We start from the raw sequence: 12,308 nt of genomic DNA on the forward strand, positions 1-12,308 counted from the left end.
AATTAATGATTTGCATCAGCTGCTGGCCAAGTTACAAAATGTATGGACTGTCCTTGTGGTTTTTGCTAAATGCCTATATCCAATAACTTTTCAAATTTAATTGCAATATTCAGTATGCACTAGTCTATAATGGTTTAGGGCTGATTACAGTCAATATACAGATGGAGGTGACCCATAGTATATTTAAATTATTTAAAAGATTACAAAGCAATTTCTTGAAGAGATCATCACAACTAACCCTGACTCGAAAATTGCATTCATATTAGGTTGGAAAAAACGAGAGGATTAAAAAAAATCAGCTTTGATTTTTGAATCCGAATGATAACATCCAATGTCATATTTCAGAGAAGCATCAAATCCTCTGGAGAGTTTTAAAAACTGAATATTGACACTTTTGTAAATACACACGCATATGGTACATACATATACATAACTTATTTCCTAGATTTGCAGAACACTTTGAACCAAAATTTAACCATATGGCCTGGATTCCCAAAATACATCCATAATACAGCATGAAAGCCAAGTATCACAATGCTTATTACCAGTATATTGTGTAACCAGTTTTACACTGACCAGTCATTGTACGTTGTGTGACTAAATCTACTGTGTTTCAGGAATGGTTTCACTGAACATGCAAGGGTGGATGTGCTTCCCTTATCCTCTCAGGAAGAGTAAACTGTAAGAATGACTGTACTTAAACACTGTACAGCTTTATGAAATGGGAGGGGGGAAGAACACAGAGGATGATCATTATGGCAGAGGAAATTCAGAGGTGGAGGTGGCCTTTCCCAGCTTCATTCAGAGAAAAAGATTTCATCTGATCTTCAGCATTTCTACCATCTGTGTCTCATTTCCTCCAATAATCTTCTCTCAGAGCATTTCATTTAAAGATAGGGCTAATCTGAGTCAGGATTTATATACTTATTCCAGCTATGAAAGTTTTTAAGCTGCATTAAGAAACCTGGGAGCAGCTCTGATTAAACTTAGTAGTCACAGCCAGTTGATATCCATTAGAGGAAATTTCCTATGAATTATTTTCAGAGACTGAATGCCCAGCAAGTATCACATAAGAAGAATTTATAAATTGTATTTGTATTTGTACACTCTGAAAGAATATCAGCTGGTGTGACAGGCAAACAAGGCAAGCCAGTAGTGAGCAAGTATTTTTCCCTTTGGATCACCAATTTAGAAAAATAGAAACCTACCCCTTGTCTGGAACAGAGGTCTCATACTGTCTAATGTTAGGATAGGTCCTTCACAAACACAGTTGTGGAGAGATAAAACGTAACAGAATATAATACAATTCTAGTGTTCTAGTCCCACTTCAGAATTAGATTTTTAAATTTTGCAAGAACAACAATAAAACCACCTCTAATTTTAATATATATCTATAATAATTAAGGAAATTCAGGAGGAGGATTCTATATTCCAAACACACTGTCAGCTTTGGAAGCCATATTTACACCAGAAGTTCCATGCTGCCACATTTCTGTGCCTGGGAAATTAGGAGGGGGGATTGTTAGAGTTTTAGTAGTTAGACACAATAGTTTTCTTCTTTTCGGTCAAAGTCGTATTATTCCTGCACCTCAAGGAGGAATGGTTGAAGGGATGTCTCAAGTTGGGACAGATGGTGATTGGACCATTTGATGGACCAATCAGGGGTTGGGTTTTGATTTTTGATTTACTGAGGGAAAACCTAGAACTCTCGGGTTCAGGTTTTCCCAGATGTGCCAGTATGACTTTTCCAATAAAAAGAAACTTTGAGAAAATGTCCGTCTCAGAGTTGTTGATTGGAATCTGGTTTGGCTGGAACGCTGACACACACACACAAATCTAGCACATGATTTCAAGCAAAAATAAAAAAAAGGAAAGATGTCTGAAATGTTTTATTACAATTGTATGTTTAAGTACCTAAGGTGGTGTTTAACAGATTTAACAGATAATCAGAGTTGGAAGGGACCTTGTAGGTCATCTAGTCCAACCCCCCGCCCAAGCGGGAAACCCTACACCATTTCTGACAAATGGCAGTCCAATCTCTTCTTGAAAGTCTCAATTGATGGTGCTCCCACAACTTCTGAGGGCAAGGTGTTCCATTGGTTGATTGTTCTCACTGTCAGAAAGTTTCTCCTTAATTCCAGGTTAAATCTCTCCTTGTTCAGTTTCCATCTCTTTATTCCTTGTCTGGCCTACAGAAGCTTTAGAAAATAGCTTGACCCCTTCCTCCCTGTGGCAGCCCCTCAAATATTGGAAGACCACTATCATGTCTCCCCTGGTCCTTCTCTTTACTAGACTAGCCAAGCCCAGTTCCTGCAACCATTCGTTGTATGTTTTAGCCTCCAGTCCCCTAATCATCCTGGTTGCTCTTCTCTTCTACTTTTTCTAGAGTCTCAACATCTTTTTTATAATGTGGTGAACAAAACTGGATGCAGTACTCTAGGTGTGGTCTTACTAAGGCTTTGTAGAGTGGTATTACTACTTCCCTTGATCTTGATTGTATCCTTCTGTTAATACAATTCAGGATTGCATTAGCTTTTTTGGCTGCTGCTGCACACTGCTGGCTCATATTTAGCTGGTTGTCCACTAAGACTCCAAGATCCCTCTCACAGTTACTGCTATTGAGCCTGGTTTCATCCAGGCTATATGAGTACTTTTGGTTTTTCTTGCCTAAGTGTAGGACTTTACTTTTCTGTACATTGAATTTCATTTTGTTAGATATGGCCCAGTGTTCTAGTCTATCAAGATCCATCTGGATCTTGAGCTTATCTTCTTGGGTGTTAGCTATTCCTGCCAACTTAGTATCATCTGCAAATTTGGTAAGTTCCCCTTCTATTCTCTCATCTAAGTCATTAATGAAGATATTGAAGAGTACTGGGCCTAAGACGGAACCTTGTGGCACCCCACTGCTTACTTCCCTTCATGTAGACTTAGACCCATTAAGGACTACTCGTTGAGTACGGTTTGCCAGCCACTTGCGAATCCATCTAGTGGTGGTGCTATCTATTCCACTTTTTTCTAGCTTACTAAGAAGTAGGTTGTGGTCTACTTTATTGAATGCCTTGCTGAAATCTAAATATATTATGTCCACAGTATTTTGCTGGTCTACTAATTTAGTCACTGTGTTGAAGAATGAAATAAGATTGGTTTGGCATGATCTGTTTTTAACAAACCCGTGCTGACTGCTAGTTATTACTTTACTTGTTTCTAGATGTTGGCAGATCTGTTTTTTTATTATCTTTTCCAGTATCTTCCTGGGTATTGATGTTAGGCTGCTTGGTCTATAGTTTTCTGGGTCTGTTTTTCCCCCCCTTTTTGAAGATGGGAACCACATTAGCTCTTTTCCAGTCCTCTGGTAGTTCCCTGGTGCTCCAGGATTTTTGAAAGATATAGTGCAGTGGTTCTGAGATGTCCTCTGCCAGCTCCTTTAAAACTCTGGGATGTAATCCATCAGGCTCTGGTGATTTTTTTTTTTTTGTCACAGTACTGTTTATTAAAATAATTTTAACTTTTCCAAATATTTATTTATTTATTTTATTTATTTATTTATTTATTTATTTGATTTGCCAATTGTTTACAAGATAATAAGTATAAATGTATACATAGTTGTGAATACATGAAATGGTTACATATAAGAAAAATAAAAGAATAGGAGAAACAATAGGACAGGGACGGTAGGCACGTTGGTGCGCTTTATGCACGCCCCTACAGACCTCTTAGGAAAGGGGTGAGGTCAATAGTAGACAGTCTAAGGTTAAAGTTTTTGGGGTTTGGGGAAGAAACTACAGAGTCGGGTAGAGTATTCCAGACATTGACCACTCTATTGCTGAAGTCGTATTTCCTGCAATCAAGTTTGGTGCGGTTTACTTTGAGTTTGTATCTATTGTGTGCTCTTGTGTTGTTATGGTTGAAGCTGAAGTATTCATTGACAGGTAGGACATTGCAATGTATGATTTTGTATACCATGCTTAAGTCAGACCAAAGACGGCGTAATTCAAGGTTTTCTAGTTCTAGAATTTCAAGTCTGGTGGCATAAGGTATTCTACAGCGAGTAGAGGAGTGGAGAACTCTTCTTGTGAAATATTTCTGGACTTTCTCAATTGTGCTAATATCAGATACGTAGTGTGGATTCCAGACTGATGAACTGTATTCGAGTATTGGTCTAGCAAATGTTTTGTATGCTCTGGTTAGTAGTGTGATATTACCAGAGAAAAAGCTACGTAGGATTAGGTTAACAACTCTTAATGCCTTTTGGCTATGTAGTTGCAGTGTGCTCTAGCACTTAGATCATTAGAGGTGAGTATTCCAAGGTCCTTTACAGAGCTTGGGTCATCAACAAGATCTTGACTATTCAGCTTGTATTTTATTTTCTGATTTTTTTTGCCAATATGTAAGACAGAGCATTTATTTGTTGAGATTTGAAGTTGCCATTTGTTTTGACCATTCGGATACATAGTCAAGATCTTTTTGTAGGGTAGCAGTATTGTCTGTGGTATTGAACAGCTTTACATCATCAGCGAAGAGAACGCAATTGCTCTTAATATGATCACAGAGGTCGTTTATGTAGAGTATGAAGAGAGTTGGTCCTAGAACACTGCCTTGGGGAACACCACTATTGACAGGTACTGGATTTGATAGGACGCTCCCGATTTTGACCATTTGTTGTCTGTTTGACAGGAATGCTTCTATCCAGTTATTCAGTTGTCCAGAGATACCATAGGATTTTATTTTTAGGAGTAGTTTGTCGTGTACCACTGAATCAAAGGCTTTACAGAAGTCTATGTAGATTGCGTCTATTGTTTTGCCCTGGTCGAGTTGTGTCGTCCATATGTTTTTGCAGTGTAAGAGTTGCAGATTACAGGATAGTTTTTTCCTGAAACCAAATTGTTTATTGGAGAGTAGGTTATTTGTCTCTAAGTGAAGGATGATGGATTGGTTAATAATTGATTCCATGACTTTACAGGTGACGCAGCATAAGGAGATTGGCCTGTAGTTTTCAACTAGGCTTGGGTCTCCCTTTTGAAGATGGGGATGACTGTGGCTTGTGACCATAGGTTAGGCAAGGAGCTGGTTCTGAAAGATTTTTCAAAGATTATGCTTAGAGGTTTGGCTATGGCAGAGGATAGCTTTCTTAAGAAGTAGGCACATATTCCGTCCGGTCCAATAGATAGAGATGGTTTTAGGTTGCGTATTGCTTTTTCAACATTGTCTTCTGTGAAATCTATATGTATTAGATCATTGTTGTTATCTGTGGTACGGCTAGGAAATATTGGGCATGATCCATTGCTGTTTACAAATACTGAGCCGAAGAATGTGTTAAAGATGTTGGCTTTAATGGTGTCGTCGTTGCAGTCTTTACCATCAGGTCCTATCAAGGGAGGGATAGACCTTGAGTCTTTTAGTTTGTTGTTTACAAAATTGTAAAAAGCGCGGGTGGAATTGGTGCTTAGAAGGTTTTCCTCTTGTTTAATGTGATAATTGGTGCATTCGGTCTTTATCTGGTGGCATAGATTTTTGTATCGGTTTTTGAAATTGGCAACGTGACCAGATTTGTTTTTCCGCCAGAGTGATCTCTTTTTGGATTGAAGTTTCCTTATTGATATGGGTAATCTGCTTTTTTGTTTTGTTTTGGGAGTTGTTGTTGGTACATATAGTTTGATGACTCTTTTGACTTCAAGTAAAAATATGTTATAATGGTCTTCAACAGTATTGCATCCAGTGAATAGAGATTGCCAATCAAGGGATGAGAGATCGTTGTCTATAAGATCATAGTTGCCTTTTTGAAGTTACAATAGGGGATTACATCATTGTGGTGATTTTTGTGTGGATGTATGTTGAGACAAAAGTCGATCATATTGTGGTCACTACTGGAAAAGGGTTCTTTAGATTGTATTCCGTAGATTAGGTTCAAACTGTTGCAGAAGATGAGATCGAGGCAGTTGTTTAGTCTAGTGTTGTTGGTTACTAGTTGTTCCAGTCCCAGATTTGTAATAGCATTGTAGAAGGTTGTGTGTATGATTTCAGTTGTACAATCATTTAGGGTCCAGTTAATATGAGGTAGATTGAAATCACCAAGAAGGATAAAAGGGTATGGGCAGGATGCAGCCCATGTTAGTAATGTATTTAGCTTGTTTACATGATCGATGTCATAATCAGGTGCTCTGTAACATAGTAAGAATCGAATTGTGTAAGTAAGAATCGATTTGTTTGTCAACCTTGGCAACTTTAAGATAGCTGGACTTCAACTTCCAGAATTTCCTACCACTCACATGGAATTGATGTCCACCTGTCTTAAAACTGTCTTAAAATTGGCAAGGTTGAGAAACCCTAGTCTAAGGAATAGGCTATGATGAAGGTAACCAGTCTGTTGGAAATTCCATCATTTTTATCTTCTCCTTTGGATCTGAAGAACAGCCATAAAATCTCCACCACTGCAGGGGCTCGTTGTTTATAGGTGTATGACATCAAAGCCTCAGGGATGAAAGCCCTAAGATTTGTGACCTTCCAAGATGTATTGCATGCACAGAAAATAAAAGAAACATCCATTTCAAAGGACATTGAAATCCTTTAAAAAAAGGGTTAGTGTTAAAATGACAAAATAAGCAATAATGAAAATCCCCAAGGATTATTTGCTTGTTTGTTTCATTGTCACCATTCACATTAGAAATGATTCAACATTAATTCAATAAATAATAAACAAGCCGTATTGTGCAAGAGAGTGGAATGTTTTTTTATGTATTTTCCCACCATCTTTTATGAAGTGTCTATTGAAACATTAGCACCGTTTATCACATTTGTAACATAATTTTTTTAAACAGTTTTCTCTTTGCTGTGGCTTCTGTTTTTGGCAATATTTTGAATAAATCTGAAACATTCTTGGAATAAACAGCTGCTATATAGATTAAGCAAAAAAAGTAAATGGAAATCCCAATTTCACTTTCAATAAAAATGACTTTCTTTTTTTCTGAGTCTAATTTGATGCCCTGCAGCTTTCTTTTACAACTATCTCAGTAAGGTGCATATTATAATTTCAGTTACTTCATTCAAATGTTAAAATATTTGGAGAGTTCCAATGTAAGCTGGTTAGAATAATCACATATAAGCCAAAGATGGAAATGAAAAATAAAATCAAAATATTACCATAAAAATGAATTCTGAGCACTCTCAAGGTATTGAACATTTTTAAAAAGTAAAATATATATTAGCTTTTCTGATGCTCTCCTGCAGCTCACATATTTTTTCATGGAATTGCTTGAAGTCATTAAAATATCAAAATATGTATATATAAAATATGTATATGTATATAATTGAAAGAGGGTTTGATGTTTTTATGTTTTGTTTGTATATTTGTTTTAAAAAATAAAAACTTTGCTTAAAAAAATATCAAAATATCAATGTAGTGCAAATAATGCAAGTAATGTTTTATTATATATATTCCAAAAATGTGCAATATATAGTGGTTAGTATATATAAGTAAGTGCCTTATCATTTTCAAACTTAACAATAATGTCAACTATAATAAATATAACCCGATGCCCTTCAGATGTCTTGGATTGTAATACTCCAGCCATACTAACTTGAAATTCCAGAAGCTGAAATCCAGGAGACTGAGGGCTTACTTGGCTTAGAGAAGGTTGTTTTTAATAAAACTATGCCAACAGAGGTAACCACTGGAGCCAATTTGGTCTAGTGATTAAGACACCAGGCTAGAAAGCAGGAGACTGTGAGTTCAAGTCCTTCCTTAAGCCATGAATGCTAGCTGGGTGACCTTGGGCCTGTACTCTCTCTTAGCCCAAATCACCTCACAGGATTGTTGTCCTGGGGAAAATAGGAAGAATGTGTGTTGGATATGTTCATTGCCTTTGTAAAAATAATAAAGGTGGGATATAAATAATCAAATCAAATAAAAAAAATGTGTGTATACATAGGCAGTTGAAATGTCAGTGGCTGGATCCATTGAAACATGCACGAGTGCTTTGCTTTCTTGCTTTTACATTTCTGTTGTAGGCCACTGCAGATCCTCCAGATGCTTTAGTGCTTATCAGAAGAGTAGAAAAAGACACTATTAGGGCTTGTGCAAACTGGAAAAAAAACAGGGACTCAAAACAAGAACTGCGGACAGAACAAAAATTATGCTGAAAGACAAGTTGGGACTGAAAAGTAAACAAGAAAATAGGAAAACCAAGATTTGGATTGAAGAAACCATCAAAAACGCAGAACTCAGGTAGATGCTGTTACTCAAGCTAAGGGATGTTGAAAGAAGAAACTCTCTAATATAGTTCCAGATGAGACCTGGATATGCCCTGATCTATCCCCATCTTTTTCTTGACGCTGCCAATTTCTTGAAAAATGGATTACAGATTACATTCTATGATGGACTCTGACTTGAAAGATCTTCCTGGCAGGAAGAAAGATATACAGCAGGGATGTCAAACTCATGTCATCACGGCAGCATCACATGACATATTGTGACTTTTAACCTGCTTGCTAAACTGGGCATGCGTGTGGCCTGTGTGTGATGTATATGGAGTTTGACAGTCCTGATATACAGTATGCAGACACAAAATTGCATAAGGTAATTGGACATAAACTATGAATGAATTCATGTAGTTTTTTGCATAAATCTCCATGAATCTCATTTTTTAAAAGTAAAATATATCAAACTCCTAAACACATTTTTTTAAACATATGCCCATGAGCCTAGTAGCGTAGACTGGATCATACAGTACTGGCTCACTGTTTCTGTATTTAGATTAAAGTGTTGGTTTTTTATCTTATTTTTAAAACTGGTTTAGAATTAAAGCATGGAAGAGATCACAACTGTCCATATATGTTCCTGCCCAACCTATTTTTAAGATTTCCCTAAAGTATGGAATGTAACACCCAACAACCGTACACCAGTTACAAAGTAGTTTTCAAATGTAGGCTGACATAACCAGTCCAGTTGGTAGAAACTAATACAACTTTTCCTGGGGTCATCAATAAGCACTTTATTTCATCTGATGGACTTTTCTACTGGATACCTTTGCAGTTTGTTCCACTAGGTTCTAAAGAATTATTCTATCTAAAATTGACATGTACACACAGCAGCAGATGTGGAATTAGGGTGGCCTTCCTCCAGCTTTAGTCAGACTACAAATCCCAGACTTCCTAGCTGGCCCCCAATTTTGCCAGCTTGGAATTCTAGAAGCTTCCATTCCCAACATTTAATTAAGGGCGAAGCTGGAATAGAAACGGTAAATGAAGACAAAAGAAGGGAAAATAATGATAGCATCTCCGATGTCGTCAGCTACACAAACCTACAGCAGCTGTAAAATTTCTGGGGAAAAAAACAAAGGCAAACTCTGTGTTTTTTCTCTCAACAGATCATAATAACAAGATGTTTACAGTTTTGGATTATAAAGTTATTTTGCACAATATTCATATTGTCAAATGGCATGTTACTAGAAGTTCTTTCTGAGGCAGGCTGGGGAATGAAAATTAAAATCAGAGATCCAAGGTAACCAATCCATTTTTAGAGACTTGACAGCTTTTTACTGTGTTGGAGATGTGATGTCAGATTTGTGTTTTAAACTACAGCATCTAGGTTTTCAGGATTTTTCTGCCCAAATTCTCTTCTGTGATATTGTTTTGATATGAGAATTGCAAACAAAAGAATCTACTTTGCAAAAAAAATTATTAGTGCTACTCAGTTTGCAAGGAATTATTTCACACTGCTGCTGATTAATGATCAGCTTTAATAATAAAATGTTATATTCTTTGTATTATTATTATTATTATTATTATTATTATTATTATTATTATTATTATTATTATTATTATTATTATTATTATTATTATTATTATATAGCTGGAATCAATGATTGCTTCTTGCTGGTTGTTTACATATCTATGCAGAAACCCAAACGAATTTTGTGTTAGGTGTGCAGATAAATATATTTTGGCTTTTAGAGCTAAATTTAATTTCAGCTGGGAAGTGTTTGAGAGAAAAGAGAAACTCCAGACAGATGCTAGACTGGACTTTGAGGCACAGTCTTAAATTAACAAGTGAACTTGGAGAAGAACTGGGGAATATAGAGAATAGGTGGTGACTAAGATGGATCTAAACGGTTCCAGTTATTTGAAGATACAATGAGGTCTGGCAAGTGAGATGGATTGGACAGCATTAATACTGCAGAAGGCTTTTGAAAAACAGTCCACAAAGCAAAGCAGTACAGAGTCTGGAAAAGTGTGATGAAAATGGGGATGGGAATGTGAAGCAGGACTTACACATCCAACACAGAGAACCATGGTGGGGAATCAAAGGTGACAGAAGACCAAAGATTACCAGTCAGTGAAAAGGCAACTGCCAGCATGACTCTCACAGGAAAATATAATGTCAATACTCATAAAACTTTCCTTTACATTAGAAAATAGGTAGGGACTAGAAATAGCTCAGCAGTTCCTGTGTATAAGCCAATATTATAGACCATAATCTTTTCCAGGTAGAAAACAGTTATATTACAAAATATTTTAGAATATCAGGAGGGAAAAAATCAGCCATTCTTCACAGTAGCTCACAAGTGGGTCTCTCTTATATCAAAAACAAGGGAGAAAGAGGTGGGGCAGTTTGGCAGCTTGAAGCATAAATAACTTTGTTAGGGAAAGTGACTGGAAAATCAAAACAGGTTTCTGTCTATTAAAGGTGAAATAAATTTGGCATGTTTTCTTACATAAAAAGTTGGGATTTAATAAAAACACAGAACTCAGATATATATTTTGCCAATATGACAGGACAGCCCTTAAAAAGATCCTGATAGGATTTTGTCTTCAGTTGAATAGTCATGAGCCTCCTGGCTTAACACAGCAATAACACAGCCTCCCCCCCAAGGCTGTGTGCTTTCTCCACTTCTCTTCTCCCTATATACCAATGACGGCATCTCAAATGATCCATCTGTTAAAATACTGAAGTTTGCAGATGATACAACAGTGATTGGTTTCACTCAAGACAACGACGAATCCACATACAGACAGGAGGTTGTACAACTTGCCTCATAGTGTGACCTGAACAATCTGGAACTGAACACACTCAAAACTGTAGAAATGGTTGTAGACTTTAGGAGAAAGCCTCCCATATTACCACCTCTTACAATACTAGACAACACAGTATCAACAGTAGAGGCCTTCAATTTTCTAGGTTCTATCATATCACAAGACCTAAAATGGACACCTAACATACAAGATAGACACAGACTTCAGAGAGTAATTAGGACTGCAGAAAAAACAACCTGTCTTCAATCGAGGACCTGTATACTGCACGAGTCAAAAAGAGGACTGTGAAATTATTTACAGACCCCTCACATCCCAGACATAAACTATTTCAACTCCTATCCTCAAAATGATACTTTAGAGCACTGCACACCAGAACAACTAGACACAAGGACAGTTTTTTTCCTGAACGCCATCACTCTGCTAAACAAATAATTCCCTCAACACTGTCCAACTATTTACATAGTCTGCATTACTATTAATCTTCTCATAATTCCTGTCACCCATCCCCTCCCACTTGTGACTGTGTGACTATAACTTCGTTGCTTGTATCCTTACGATTTATATTGACTGTTTCCTAGTATGATTTGATTGCTTATTGTACCCTATGACTATTATTAAGTGTTGTACCTTATGATTCTTAACTCTGACGAATTTATCTTTTCTCTTATGTACACCAAGAGCATTTGCACCAAGACAAGTGTCCAATCACACTTGGCCAATAAAGAATTCTATACACACACACACACACACACACACATACAGGTGAAACTCGAAAAATTAGAATATCATGCAAAAGTTCATTTATTTCGGTAATGTAACTTAAAAGGTGAAACTAATATATGAGATAGACTCATTACATGCAAAGCAAGAGAGTTCAAGCCGTGATTTTTCATAATTGAGATGATGATGGCTTACGGCTCACGAAAACCCCAAATCCACAATCTCAGAAAATTAGAATATTACATGCAATCAATAAAACAAGGATTGTACATAGAACAATATCGGACCTCTGAAAAGTATAAGCATGCATATATACTCAGTACTTGGTTTGGGCCCCTTTTGCAGCAATTACTGCCTCAATGCAGCGTGGCATGGAAGCTATCAGCCTGTGGCACTGCTGAGGTGTTATGGAAGACCAGGATGCTTCAGTAGCGGCTTTCAGCTCTTCTTCATTGTTTGGTCTCATGTCCCTGATCTTTCTCTTGGCAATGCCCCATAGATTCTCTATGGGGTTCAGGTCAGGAGAGTTTGCTGGCCAATCAAACACAGTAATCCCACAG

This window comes from Notechis scutatus, chromosome 4, assembly GCF_049901735.1.
Source record: "Notechis scutatus isolate UNSWTSFEM ecotype Mainland chromosome 4, rNotScu1.2, whole genome shotgun sequence".
NCBI classification, from domain to species: Eukaryota; Metazoa; Chordata; class Lepidosauria; order Squamata; family Elapidae; genus Notechis; species Notechis scutatus.